The following is a 6,000-nucleotide window of genomic DNA, read 5'->3' as shown; positions in this document are numbered from 1 at the left end:
ATTTTTTCGAAACAAAGTCATTTTTCGTGAAAAAATTTACACATCAGTGTAGCTTTAAAAAATCGAATCGAAATTATTTTATTATTAATTATTATTTTATTTATTACTTCGACCATTACCAAAAAACTATAGAAAGTCATTTGAAAATTTCAAGTTGATCGGGTCAGGTGACTTTGAGAACAATGTTTCGAGAAAAATGTTTTGAAAATTTTCGCAGCCGATTACACTAAGTTAAAAAATTGTTACAAATACGCTGGTGTCTCCGAAACTAATTGCTCGATCAACTCCAAACCTTCAGAAAATATTCTTAAATATATGTATGTACATCGCTCTATATGCCAAAAAAAATGTCGACTTTTTTTAAATTAATAAGTGGATACATATAAAATAAAATTTTCAATTAATTAGCTGCATTGCACATGGTGGATTTAGAGAATATTGCTTGACTGATATCTCATGGCCGGATATTAAGCTGAGCCTCTTCCAGTCACTTAGACGCGGCTGTCATTAACAATCGTTTGATTATCTTTTGTTGCTGAGGGCTGCTTATGGAAAAAAGACTGAAATCTACACAAGTTATGACTTATTTTCCTCTTCGAATAGTGATTTATTGTTTGCAAGTGGCTGTATTAAATTTTATATATTTTTTCAACATATGTACATTAGAGTTTTTTATTCTTTCCAGTCTTCGAAGATGCCGTTTTGTTATTCGAAAGTTGCAAAATATAATTATTTTATATATATTATTACCATAAACTAGTGTTTATTGGTAACATTTTCCAGTCTTCGAAAATGCCGTTTCGTTAATCGAAATTTTTTTAGTTTTCGAAGATACTGTTTTTTTACTCGAAAGTGTCTAAATTAAATATTTTTCGCCATAAAATAGAGTTTAGAGGTAAAATTTTCAGTCTTCGAAAATGCCATTTTCATATTCGAAATTTTTTTTAGTTTTCGAAGATGTTGTTTTTACTCGAAAGTGTCCAAATTAATTATAAATATTTTTCGCCATAAAATAGGGCTTAGAGCTAAAAATTTCAGTGTTCGAAAATGTCGTTTTTTTTTTAATCGAAAGTGACTAAATAAGATTATACATATGTATGTATGTACATACATATATATATTTCATTGAGTTTTCGAAAATAACGATTTGTTTTTATAAAGCAACAAAATTAAAAAAAATACAGTGTTTATTGATAAGTTTTTGTGTCAGAGAGTATATTGGCAATTTTGTTCAATTTTCGAAGATGCCCATTTTTAATTCGAAAGTGGCTAAATACACATATAATCTTTATAAAGTCGAGTGCATTGGTAAATTCTGTGATTTTTCTTGTAATTTTTGGGAATTTTTGTTGACTCTGGACTCTTCGTAAGATACTTCGAGAACTCATTATATACATATGTATATACATAACTGAAAAAATTTAAACTCAAAGAATACATACTTGATATTTATACATAAACTCAAACATATATACATATTTTGATAAAAAACGTAGTTGTAAATCAAACGCAAAATTTTTAATAATTCTTCAATATTTATTTTTTCGCCAGAAAAGTAATCCCCATCAGATTTAATACACTTAAGCCAACAATTTTCGAGTGTTTTTTGTCACAATGCACTTAATCTCGAGTTTGTAGCACGTGAACTATGAACTCCAAATCCGCAGTGGACTGTCTACAACAAATAAATTCCTCTAAGAGAACATATTATCAGCGCTGTACCTATCAGCACCTCTATAATAATTCATGTCGCATGTAGATCCTTTACTGTCAACGCCACTAGATTAAAAAGCTCTTGAGAGCCAATTTATCGTGCTCACGCATGCAAAATTTGATTATCTGCACGCACATTTGTAGGAAAAGCATTTCCTATGCGCACATTTGTGGCGCCACATGGGCTGCTACGAACAAAGCGTGCCGGCAATCTTTCAACAAGAATTAATTTCTTCCAAGATACTCGTGCATGGACACCTCTACGCCACATTGTTGCTTACATTCGCCGGAGAAATAAATAATTGTGTGCTCAATTGCCGATTGATTGATTTTTATTGCCAGCCAGCAAGCTGGTTGTTTGGCCACGAACGGCCACCTGTAAGCGGCGATTGTTGTTGTTCTTGTAGCTGCGCTCAACTACATACGTTGTGATCGTCACACATCATACTACGGCAACTTCAAAGCAACTCTGCGTGTTGGAGCGCTGCGTAAAATGTTTGCTCGCTTTGTTGTTGCTGCTGTTGTTGTTTGTCCAAAGACGAAGCGGACCGACCGCATGCGTCGAGTGCGTGAAAAAGAATTTCAAACGAAAGTGCGTTTTGTAGTCATCAACAAGCGGCCACATTGTTGCAGCCTTTATTTGTAATAACGGTGGCTGTTGCCGTTGCTGTTGCAACCGTTGTTGTTTTTGTTATTGTTTTGTAAACATTTTGTGCTTGTTTTTTCATTGAGACATTTGCCATGATTGTCACAGATGTCGCATAACCAAAGCATTGCTACATTTTTTCTGCATTCGTGCGATCTCATACACATACATATGTATATGTGTTTGTATGTGTATGTTTATATGTATGTATGTATATTATATGCGTGCACATGAAAGCAACTTTGCTGCAAATAGCAATTGTCACTTTTAATGCTGTTTCTTGTTTGCTATTTGCTGTCTGCACTTGCTGCTGTTATTAATTTTGTTTCTGTTATTTTTGTTGTTGTTGCTGCTGACCATCAACACACAGCGCGTTTGTTGATTGATGTGAAAAAAATCGCTTGGAAAAAAGCTTAAAAATAGAAATGTTGCTTGGTGTTAATAACAATACCAACAACAAAAACAACAACAACAACAGCAATGAATGATAATAATAACAACAACAATCAACAATACGACTTGTCGCAACGTTGCGCCTCATTTCATTTTCTTTCATTTCGATTTCAATTTAAATGTTTTTCCACATTTTTGCCTCGGCTCTTTGGCCGCACTTCGGCCGCTGCTCACCGTCGTATCTTGTCACATTTCATCATCATTTTATTTCGTTTTCAAGTTGGAATGCTGGAACTTTCATTTATTTTGCGTCCAGCTTTGCGACAACTAAACAGCATAAACAAATGTACAGCTGCTAACATGCTACTTACACACATACATACATACATACATATATACATATTTATAACAAGTATCTAAAATCATTAAATAAATTGCATTTCGAGGCGACATGTTTAATAAACAAGCCAAACATATCGTCGTCAGGTATTAAGTTGTCTAATGGCTCTTCTGTTCGTGCTCATCGGCATTATTCGCTTCTATTCGGCATTATCAGCGCATGATCGGCCTCAAATTATTTAAAAGCTAATTATTTTCAATTAATCTTAAGCTCATGAGATTTGAATTGGCGCCACTTTGACATATTGATGTATATGCGCTTACATAAAATATATATAGACATTAGGGAGGGTCAAAACCGCGTTTTTTGTTTTTTTCTTTTTTGAGTATCAGCTGTGCCTCTCCAAGCATGAGTTCTTGATTGTAACTGGAAGGTCCTACGCTTTACAGTTATCAACTCTTTTATATTATCGGGTTGAAAGATTTATTTCTCGCTTTCAACTACTTTCGAATTATTATGTTATTTATTAACGAATATCGATTTAAAAGCAAATAAAATTATAAGAAGAACTATCCCGAAGTACGCTGTTGATCTACATAGTGTCTGCCAGACGCCAATTTGATCGAATATTTTTATTCAATATTCAAACTTTCCCTTTTCGAGGCACTCATGAGATATATTTCGATCTTTTATTGCCGATTGAAAGGAAATTTTATAACGGCACGCTCACAAAAGTCCTTATTGCTACTGGCAATAAAACTAGAATTGTCGATTTTCTCAAGCTTCACTAGAGACGAACTTTCCACCAGCAAAATTATTCACAATAGAAAGTAACAGGTACTAGTCACTTGGCAAAGGTCCTGTTCGAACTATAAGGTGGTGACATAAGAAACTCCCAACTAAACTGCCAGTGCATCCGGCGAATTTTGTTTCCTGACGATTTTCAAGCGCCGTATGCTTCACTTTTTCATACATATGTGTGAGTGCATGTATTGCCAGACGTCTATAATAAATAAGCAGCTGTCAGGTGTTGAAGTAAAAGATAATATTTTACAAAATTGCACATGCTTTCGAATGTTGTGTGCATATAATCTAATCCCAGCTGTGTTGTATTTTTGTAGTAAAACTGAAATTAATTTGCTTTGTTAAGCTTAGCACATTCCCAGCTCGAACTTGGAGAAAGCATTTGAAATGTGCAAACACAAATATTTCATAATCATATTTTTATACTTAAGGATATACTAGTTCCACTTGCCACTTTGCTGCAACTTTGTAAAATATTTTGGGCTGTTGTTCGTTTAGAATTCTTCTTTGCATGATCTTGTTTGTAGACACAAACATTTAAAGTCCTAACACCCAAAGATCTGTGCCCCTACTGCTTCCGAGGGTAACAAAATGAAACTACAAATTTATTGAATTAAGTCTGGTATACAAGGTCTGTCGCAAAAGAAACAGAACTTTTGAAATATAACTGTTTTTGGTGACGCCACCTATTGGTGGGTATATGAAATAAAAAGTTTGATCTCTTGTTGACATTTCGTAAAAATTTTAAGACAATTGGATAACTACAATCGATGTTCTCTATCAAAAAGTGACAGCAGCTTTTGGTCATCGGTCGTAAAATGCATTTTGAACAAAGAGCAAATATTCAATTTTGTTTTAAACTTGGGAAAACGTTTATTGAAACATTTCAAATGATGAAAAAAGTTTATGGTGATCAGTGCCTATCCCGTAGTAATGTGCATTAGTGGTTTAAGCGATTCCAAGAAGGTCGTGAGGACCTCTGTGACGATCAGAAGTCGGTCGTCTTCAGAAGTCAAAAATAAAGACAATGCTGATTTCTTTTTACGATTCCGAGGGTGTTGTACACCGATAGTTCGTCCCACCTGGCCAAACGATTAATGCTGCGTTTTACCTTGGTGTTATGAAGCGACTTTTGTCACGCTTTTGGCGTGCTCGACCGAAATACCCTGAGGCAGGGTCCTGGCGCCTGTTGCACGATAATGCGCCGTGTCATCGGTTGACGTTTGTCACTGATATTTTGACAAAAAACTCCATATTAACCATTAAACACTCAACCTACTCACTTGATCTGGCAAGAAAGGACACTGGTTTCAGGACATTTCAGCTATCCAAAAGGCGACGACCGATTTTCTCAAGAGCATTCCGAAAAAATGACCTTAAACACTCATTTGAAATGCTAATTGACCGGGCTAAACGCTGTATCGAAGCACAAGGAAACTACTTTGAATAAAAAAATATAACTTTAGAAAAATATTGATTTTTTGTTGTTTTTTTAACAGTCCTGTTTCTTTTGCGACAGACCTTGTATACGCTGGCTTTGGCAAAAACAAAAACTATTAATGTAAAGTAACAGTTATACGCGTCACAATTTCAGTCTGTACTTATTTTTATTATTTTTTTTTGGATTTTATTTCCGAGCGAACTGCATACAGTTCATTGTTATTGACAAAATCGAGTAGAACAATTATTAATAAGGAATAAATTCTATCAACTTCCCAGCAAATATCTGCCAAAAAATTTAAGTAGATTAACAGTCATGCACAATTTTGCGCTCCGTAACATTTTTTTTCTGGCTACATCAACAATTCTCATTTATCAAAGCAACGCCAATACATGCATACATACCAATGCATACTTCTAACAACAGCATCAAGAAACAACTCCAAACCGGCAATTATGCCGCTTAAGGCCAGATCAACTCGCTGCACATGTTTTGCCGAGAAAATCGTAACAACCAGTTGCGTTGGCATACTAACTGACTATTTAACGCTGCTACTGTGACTGGGATGGCGACTATTTGCACAGACTACCAAATTTAGAGCAGAAAAATTACGCTGTAATGTAGTCTAATGTAGTCTACTTGCAGAGCGCTAAATAAAGCGGA

The sequence above is a fragment of the Bactrocera tryoni genome, chromosome 1, assembly GCF_016617805.1.
Source record: "Bactrocera tryoni isolate S06 chromosome 1, CSIRO_BtryS06_freeze2, whole genome shotgun sequence".
In the NCBI taxonomy this organism is placed as follows: Eukaryota; Metazoa; Arthropoda; class Insecta; order Diptera; family Tephritidae; genus Bactrocera; species Bactrocera tryoni.
This window is presented reverse-complemented; position numbering follows the sequence as displayed.